At 35.2% G+C, this 8,390-nt stretch overlaps 1 pseudogene; it reads right to left on the minus strand.

Moving 5' to 3' along the window:
• Positions 1-1,204: 1,204 nt before the first annotated feature.
• Positions 1,205-7,850, minus strand: LOC136335559 (ragulator complex protein LAMTOR3 pseudogene; annotated as a pseudogene).
• Between the last annotated feature and the right edge of the window lie 540 nt (positions 7,851-8,390).

Below are 8,390 nucleotides of genomic sequence, written 5' to 3' on the forward strand. Positions count from 1 at the left end.
TGCTGTGGAGGTGAAGAGAGCCTCAGCAATATTATGTCTAGTTTGGACACTAGTCAAGAGTCCAGAACTCTTCAGATGAGAGTTTAGGCCTACTGGGGATCAAAGAACGGCCACTACTAACAAACTCTGGTAGTTGAGAAATGCTTTTACTAGAAAGCCGACTTCTGTTAGGAGTTCTTAAGATTTGAACTCCAGTAAAATTTTGTCAGAGATATTGGTAAAAATCACAGAAACAAAAGACTAACATCAAAACAAACAACATTAGCATGACAAAGAGCACCAGCCTTTTTCAAGGACAATTTTGCTGAAAGCATTGGTCATTCAGACATGGAAAGTAAACTTCCTGTCCTATCTAGCTATTTGTACCACCCTTATTCCTATTGGGGTGTCCAGGTTCCTAGTTCAGCCTTAAGATCCTGGCCTGGATTTTTGCATTTAGAGGGCTGATTATTTGGAAGGAAGGAAGGGAAAAGGTCATGAGCTGTGCACATAGTCTCAAAATTATTCTTCTTAAGAACACATCAATTGCTTCCTCAATCTCCCACTGAACTCTGGGGAAAGCCTATGGTCTTTAAACTGGCTTTCCCCCAAAGCAAACTGGTTTTGTTGTCCTTTGAGCAGGTCATGTTCATTTGAAACATTGTTCTCTGTTTCTCCTGCTATTCCCCTAACCCAGAGAATCTGCTTTTCTTCTGCCCTTCTCCAAAACTATTCAGCTTTTTTTTTAGCGACTGTACTGATTTTATTACTTTTACTAAGCCATTTTATCTTCCCCACACTGAATACAAATAAAACAATATGAAAAAAATATGTCCTCATTATTCACAAAAGGATCTGCTTGATTCTGAATGCCTGGCAGAATGTGTAAGAGGGAGCGCTTCACGGCCCAAGTGGATCAAAGTACCATTTTGATTCTGACCCACTGAAGAGAATCTCATGCAGATTTGGTGACTGGGCTAACTCCATGGGAGCTGTGGAAGACTGAACCATTTCCGTGGTATCCCCTGATCTCAGTAAATAAGACCCATACAAAAAAAGATAACATTCAATCTGCCCATAAACTGCATCTATAGATGCTTTCTTTAGTGTGAGGTAGAATAGGGGCCCTTTCTTGAGCACATGGATACAAGTATTGGCGTGGTATCAAGACTGCTAGACCAATTTTGTGTCTGTTATAATGAAGATAAGATTGACATAAAAAACACCGTCAGATTAAGAAACATCTACAACTTGTCTCAATTCTTCAAATAATGGAGCCAGTTCCTTTTCTAGGCTGACAATTAGGCCTGTATTGGCATTGCTGCTGGCTATGAAACTCACCACCAAAGGTAAATGATGAAATTGAACCACCTGGTAAGTACTATAGTAACAGATGATACTTCTATTTTTTGAAAGTCCAAGTTTACTCCCTTGGTCTGTTGCAAGGGCAAAGGTAGATCTCAAAGCATGCTCTGGAGCATTATCATTGGCCACTTTAATAACAGGAACTCACTCCATCTCTGTCTGACACAACAATAGCATGGAGCCCTTCAACACTTGGTAACATTTTATATAGGAATCCGCCATGGTGAACCCTTTCGTCCTGCAGATTCAATATCTACGCCTGGTTCTCCAGAGAGTAGGGTTCGTGGTCATTTGCTGCCCCTTCAGAGACAGCTCCAAAGAAACGCTGCTCGCAAAGCCGCCGTCACATGATTTGTCAAAACTATTCAGCTTTTTTGAAAAATTGGTTTCCTCCATTCTGGGTTACAATATTTTTTCTTTTTCATTTTTTATAGCACTTACATAGACCTGCCAAAATAAGAGGCACAGAATGTCTAAAGTTAACGTTGTCTCTGTATGTCTTGGGTCTGAAACTGGGTTTTAAAATCTTAGAAACCATGGACACTGACTTACATTTATTTTCCTATTAATAAGACAAACAGTTGAAATTTATCTTAACAAACCTCAAAAATAATTGTTAGCTTCTTTGCACATACTTTTCTAGCATGTGGATTATAGTTTTCCTTTGCATATTCACATTTATGTTGAGGCATGCTTATACCTTGATCAAAATTCATGCTCCATATACAAAGAAAAAGCAATAATTTTTTTTGTTATAACATGGAAATTTGACACTGTGGGTGTAATGGTTAATATCTGTTTAAATGGAAAATTACAAGTAAAGATAAAGAATCTTGGTTAACAGATCTTTTATTATTAACAGATGTTAATCCTCTGTTGGTAGTCAGCAATAAAATCTGCTGTATGCTTATGGACATGTTAGGTGACAGATAATATGTTGAATACTTTGCTGCCTTATTTGCATCAGATTTGTATTGTTACCTTCAGGCATCTCCTGATTGCCCTTAGATCCAGTTCTTTTGTTTCAGGGAAACATTTGTAACAATGATCTTTTAATAAAAGTAGGTGCTTTAAGTAAAATGTTCACTGTAAAGTATTAGACATTATAGCAATATATAAAGAGTAAAAATCATCCTGCCCCTTAATCCTACCCCCAGAAGTAACTACTATAAACAATTTAGCACAAGGGCTAGCACCCTGTCACCTGTTTTTGTAAATAAATTTTACTAGAACAAGCCATACCAGTTCATTTCTGTATGGTCTTGGGCTGCTTTTACACTGTGACAGTGATGTTGAGTAGTTGTGATAGAGACTGCACGGCCAGCAAAGTCTAAAATATTTACCATCTGGCTCTTTATAGAAAAATTTTGCTGACTCTTAGTTTCATATGGCATATTTACTTCTGTTTTTCTACAAATATACAAGTATACATATACTTTAAAACATCTTGCAGCCACTGTGGAGAACAGTATGGAGTTTCCTCAAAAAATTAGAAATAGAACTGCCTTTTCACCCAGCTATCCCACTTTTAGGAAAATATTCTAAAAATACTGAATCACTGATTCAAAGAAGATATGCACCCCCATGTTTATTGCAGCATTGTTTACAATAGCCAGGATCTGGAAACAGCCCAAGTGTCCATCAGTGGAGGAATGGATTAAAATACTATGCGGCTGTGAAAAGAGGAAATATTACCTTTTATGACAGCATGAGTGGACCTGGAGGTTATTATGCTAAGTGAAATAAGCCACACAGAGAAAGAAAAATATCATATATGATTTCACTTACATGTGGAATCTAATGAACAAAGTGAACTGAGAAACAGAATAGAGGCAGAGGTGGGGTCATAGGGAGCAGAGGGACAGCTGTCAGAGGGAAGCGGTGAGGGAATGGGATCAGAGAAAGTGAAGGGATTAGTGAAATTATATATACATAACACAGAGATACAGATAACAGGACAGCAAATTCCAGAGGGAAGGGGTGAGGGAGTTAAGGGGAGGGGGGCAAAGAGGATATAAATAGGGACATGAGGGTGGGGGTGAGGGTGTTATATTCAGTCGAACACTTAAATCCGTGTAAACACAATAAATTAAAATTAATAAAAATTTTTAAAAATCTTACTAACTGTAACACAAGTATTAAAAATTGCACAAAAATAATTATACAACTTGATAAATTTTTACAAAATGAATGTCCACAAATAACCAGCACCTAGTTCAAAAAATAAAACATTGCCTGATCAGCAGCAGCACAGTGGATAGAGCACTGGACTGGGATACAGAGGATCCATGTTTGAAACTTCGAGGTCACTGGCTTGAGCATGGACTCATCTGGTTTGAGTGTGGATCACCAGCTCGAGCGCAGGGTCACTGGCTTGAGTGTGGGATCATAGATATGACCCCATGGTCACTGGCTTGAGCCCAAATGTTGCTGGTTTGAGCCCAAGGTCACTGGCTTGAGCAAGGAGTCACTTGCTCTGCTATAGCTCCACAGTCAAGGCACATATGAGAAAGCAATGGATGAACAACTAAAGAGCTGCAACAAAGAATTGATGCTTCTCATCTCTCTCCCTTCCTGTCTGTCTGTCCCTATCTGTCCCTCTCTCTGTCTGTCTCTCTCTCTGTGTCTCTATCAAATGAATAAATAAATTAAGTAAATAAATAAATAAATAAAACATATCAAGCACCTTAGAAATCTCCCTCCTGCTCCCTTACTGTTGCTACCATCCCTTAAAGGTGACTTTACCCTGCTTTCTACAGGTTATTTTTGCCTGTTTTTGAACTTAGAAAAAGTACATACATATAGGTGTTTTGTGCCTGGCTTCTTTTGTCAACATTATGTTTTAGGAATCACCCATATTTTTGTATATGGAAATACTTAGTTTATTCCCACTACCTACAGCATTTTACTATATAAACCACCACACTTTAGCCATTCTACACTATCAGTGGATTTTTTGTGGCATTTTCAGTTTGGGGCTATTTTAAATAATGCAGAAATAAACATTTTAAAATGTCTTTTGGATGTGTAATAATGTGATTATGTTCTGAACAACAGAATGTAAGTGGAAGCATTACATAGAATATTCAGAGATACTCCCTAAGAGGTAGGATGCCTACCCCTCTGCCTTTCCACCTCCATCCTGCTGACTGTGAGCACATGCTGCCATCTTGTATCATGAAGCTGAGGCCATCACAGTGGAGCCACAAGACCTGAGTAGCCTGGACCCTGAGAAGATCAAGTTTTATACCTACTCAGTTTGACTACCTGGGATTTTACATGAGAAAAAAATCAATTTCCACCTTATTTGAGCTATCATTTTTCTGCTACTTGTAAGTAAAATAAATTACAACTTATATGTTGGTTTCCAATTTCTGTTTTACACATCATATGGCAGTGAACATCTTTTTTATATATCTTTATATTTTTATGTGTCTATTTTGTAGAAAAAAATTACCATAGGTGAAATTGTTAGGTCAAAGTTAAAAACATTTTAGCCTGATAGTGAATAACATACTGACCTGGAATGCTGAAGTCGCCAGTTTGAAACCCCAGGCTTGCCGGGTCAAGGCACATACAAGAGCAACAATGAGTTGATGCTTCCCTCTCCTCCCCTACCCACTTTTTTTCTCTCACCTTTCTCTAAAATCAATAAACAAAATCTTTTAAAAAATTCAAAACATTTTGAAAATTAAAAACATTTTGAAATGTAGATCCTGTAAAATGTTCTTCTAAAATGTTGTGTTGATAACATTACCACTTACATAATGAGTGACATTTTCTCAAGTACATTAGGTGTCAATTGGCTCTTATGTTGGAGAAAAAGGCAACAATAAAAACAAAATAAAACAAAAGAGACAATAATCAAATTTTGTCTAATTTTCTTTTTTATGTCTTTGTTGTGGGAAGTCAAGCAACTTTTCTTCTGAAGAGTGTATTTTTCTTTCTTTTCTGTTCAAATGTTTTTCCCACTTTCTCATTTTAAAAGTTCTTAATTTCAACCAATATTTACATAGAGCTTGTCTTTTACTTTTTTCTTTGGTTAAAATTTTAGTTTTTGGTATGTTCTAGGACAATTCTTTCATTATTAATACAAAATTTAAGATACTCTTACACATTTTTCTTCTAGAAAAAATTATTTAGAGTCAAGAACTCAAATTCCAAAAATGCAAAGTTAATAATTTGATTAAAATTTTATTAAATATATTTAGGCCGCAGGACGCTGAGGTCATTGATGTATAATTATATTGGATATTCTTATTGTCTAAGTAAGATTTTATAGATTTATTCACATGTGTTATACTCAGATTTTTCTAAGTGTATACTAACATATTTTAGAATTGTCAATATGAATTGGAACTTATGATCTTTAAAATTTCAATTTGATTAAGGTTGATTCATAATAATGGTCTTGAGTTTTGTATTATCATATTTCAAAATACTTTTAAAATTGAGATATAATTAACATATAACATTGTATTAATTTTAGGTGTAAAATATAATGTTAATATATAATATATATAATATATAGTGAAATTATTGCCACGATAAGTTTACTTAGCATTCATCACCACATAGTTACAATTTATTTTATATTCTTGTTATAAGAGCTAATATTTTTTATCATTTATTCCCCTTTTTTATTTTCTGAAAAACCTTATCACTGACAAATAATTTAAGTTCAATTTTAATATATATCTTATTTTTCTTGTCATATGAACTGGAAATAAAACCAGAACAATGCTGAATAATATCAATAAAAATAGATATACTTTTTCTCTTACCAGTGAGAATTCCTTTAGTAATTCACCATTAAGTAAATATTTTTTTGTTCATTAGGTTCACAGTGAATATTGCTTTAAACCTATCAGAATAGCTATCATCCATAAATCAACAAACAAGTATTATTGAAAATGTGGAGAAAAGGGAACCTTTGTGCACTAGTGGTGGGAATGCAAACTGGTACAGTCACTGTGGACAAAAGTATGAAGTTACTTCAAAAAATTAAAAATGGAGCTGCCTTTTTGCCCAACATTCTTGATTCTGGAAATATATCCTAAGAATCCCAAAATACTAATTTAAAGAATGAATCCTTGTATTCATTGAAGCATTATTTACAACAGCCAAGATCTGGAAACAGCCCAAGTGACCAAAAGTAGATGACTGGATAAAAAAAAATTTTTTTAAAGCAGTGGTACATTTATACAATGGAATACTATGTGGCCATAAAAAGAAGAAAACTTTACCTTTTATGACAACATGGACTTGGAGATCATTATGCTGAGTGAAGCCAGTCAGGGAAAGATAATTCAGCATTTTAAAATAAACTTTTAATTATTTTTCAAGTAAAATTAAGATAAAGGTTAAAAATGTTGTCTCACTTTAATACATTATTTTTTTCATATGAATAAAAGTAATTAATCTGTAACTGTAACAGACTTGTTTACATATGAGGTTGCTAAGTAGAAGGGACACTTACACAGCCTTAGTTTAGTCTTAGTTACTTAGATTTAATCAACCTGGTTTCTTTCCTCCTACAACCCACATTCATGTCATCAAATTCTTTCATTATTTTAATTTTTCTTCCTACCAGCTTAGTTAAATCTTTTATGTCTTGACCATGCTGATCACAAAGACCAATTAAAATGCTATAGAAAATAGATATAGACTCCCATGTCTGGCCCTTGGCACCAAAATCTAAGTCAGTAGGACCAGCTAAAATGGTAGTGTTTAGGCCACCTTACAACGGCCTAACCCATGTCTTGAGACAGAATTTGGAAATAATTATGCAGAGATTGTAGAACTCAATAGTCTAGAAAATTCTGCATCAGAAAGCAATGTGATTTGAAAATTGCTTTGCAGTCATAAAGAAAATATTTTGGCCACTCCAAGGGATGTTCCAGACATTAGTTTGAGTCTTACCTCAGCTACATAACCCCTTCAGGTCAGGAGAAAGGTCAACAGACTGGCCAGAGTTCAGCATGAACTGCTTTTGGGATTTGTGAGAAGGAGAATTCAGATCTCAAGTCTGCAAGAACAGACTGTAGACATTCTGGCCATAACTCATTTGTTATTGATACCATATGATTGCAATGACATTCAATGGTGTAAGGGCAATACTTGCTGCCAAGACAAAAACGTTGTATAAAGCTTTCTGTTTTTGGCCACTGATATAACAAAGATGTAATTTTGGTTATTTTCAATTTTTTATCCCTCCAAGGGCCTTGTGGTCATTGCTTGCTTCAATGTCCAACTATTCTATCCTCAATTGGTCAAGATAGAAATTTTTTAGATTTGCAGAGACTATCTATCTCCTTTAAGATTACAAGAAAATAGAAAACATTTGGCCTATAATTTATTCCACAGGTGAAATTTTACTTCTTTTTCTTTTCTAAGTACCACTAGAATAGTCTTAAAGTTCTAATGGTTGAGAGACTTACCTTCTTACTTTGTGCTGATGTTGTGAAGGATATGGGAGATGGCCTTCCCAACTCAGATTTATCCATTCTGGAGATCTTCAGAAGAGGGAAGAGTAATGAGTACTCACTTTCTAAGGGTAAGTGCAGTACTTAGATTTGCCTAGTTGCAATGATATATTGAATTCAAATCATTGAAACAAGCAATTTCTGGCACAGGCACTTATACCACCAATTAATGCTAATGTTTTGGCTTTGTTTGATGACTGGTGGTCAAACTGATCCTTATTATTCAGACTGCCTCTTATCTTTCTGAGGGCCACAACTATCTAGCTGGCTTATTTGATTTTTGTCAGAAAGATCCTAAAACTTAAGTGTATCAGTTTAAGCACAAAATCAGAGACGAGATGGGAAAATGAAAGGTGGTGCACAGCTGGACCACTGCGTGGGCTATGTAGAGTTCAGATGGGCCTTTCCCAGGAATTTTATACCTTGCCAGTATTTGGTGAGGGTAAGAATTGATCACATCATATGTTATTCAAGTTTGGGGGCTACTTTAAAAAAATTACTCAATGCAACACTTTAACAAGAAGTAATGTGCTACTAGTGTCCTTTATATTGATGAGATAA

Source organism: Saccopteryx bilineata, chromosome 4, assembly GCF_036850765.1.
Source record: "Saccopteryx bilineata isolate mSacBil1 chromosome 4, mSacBil1_pri_phased_curated, whole genome shotgun sequence".
Classification (NCBI taxonomy): domain Eukaryota; kingdom Metazoa; phylum Chordata; class Mammalia; order Chiroptera; family Emballonuridae; genus Saccopteryx; species Saccopteryx bilineata.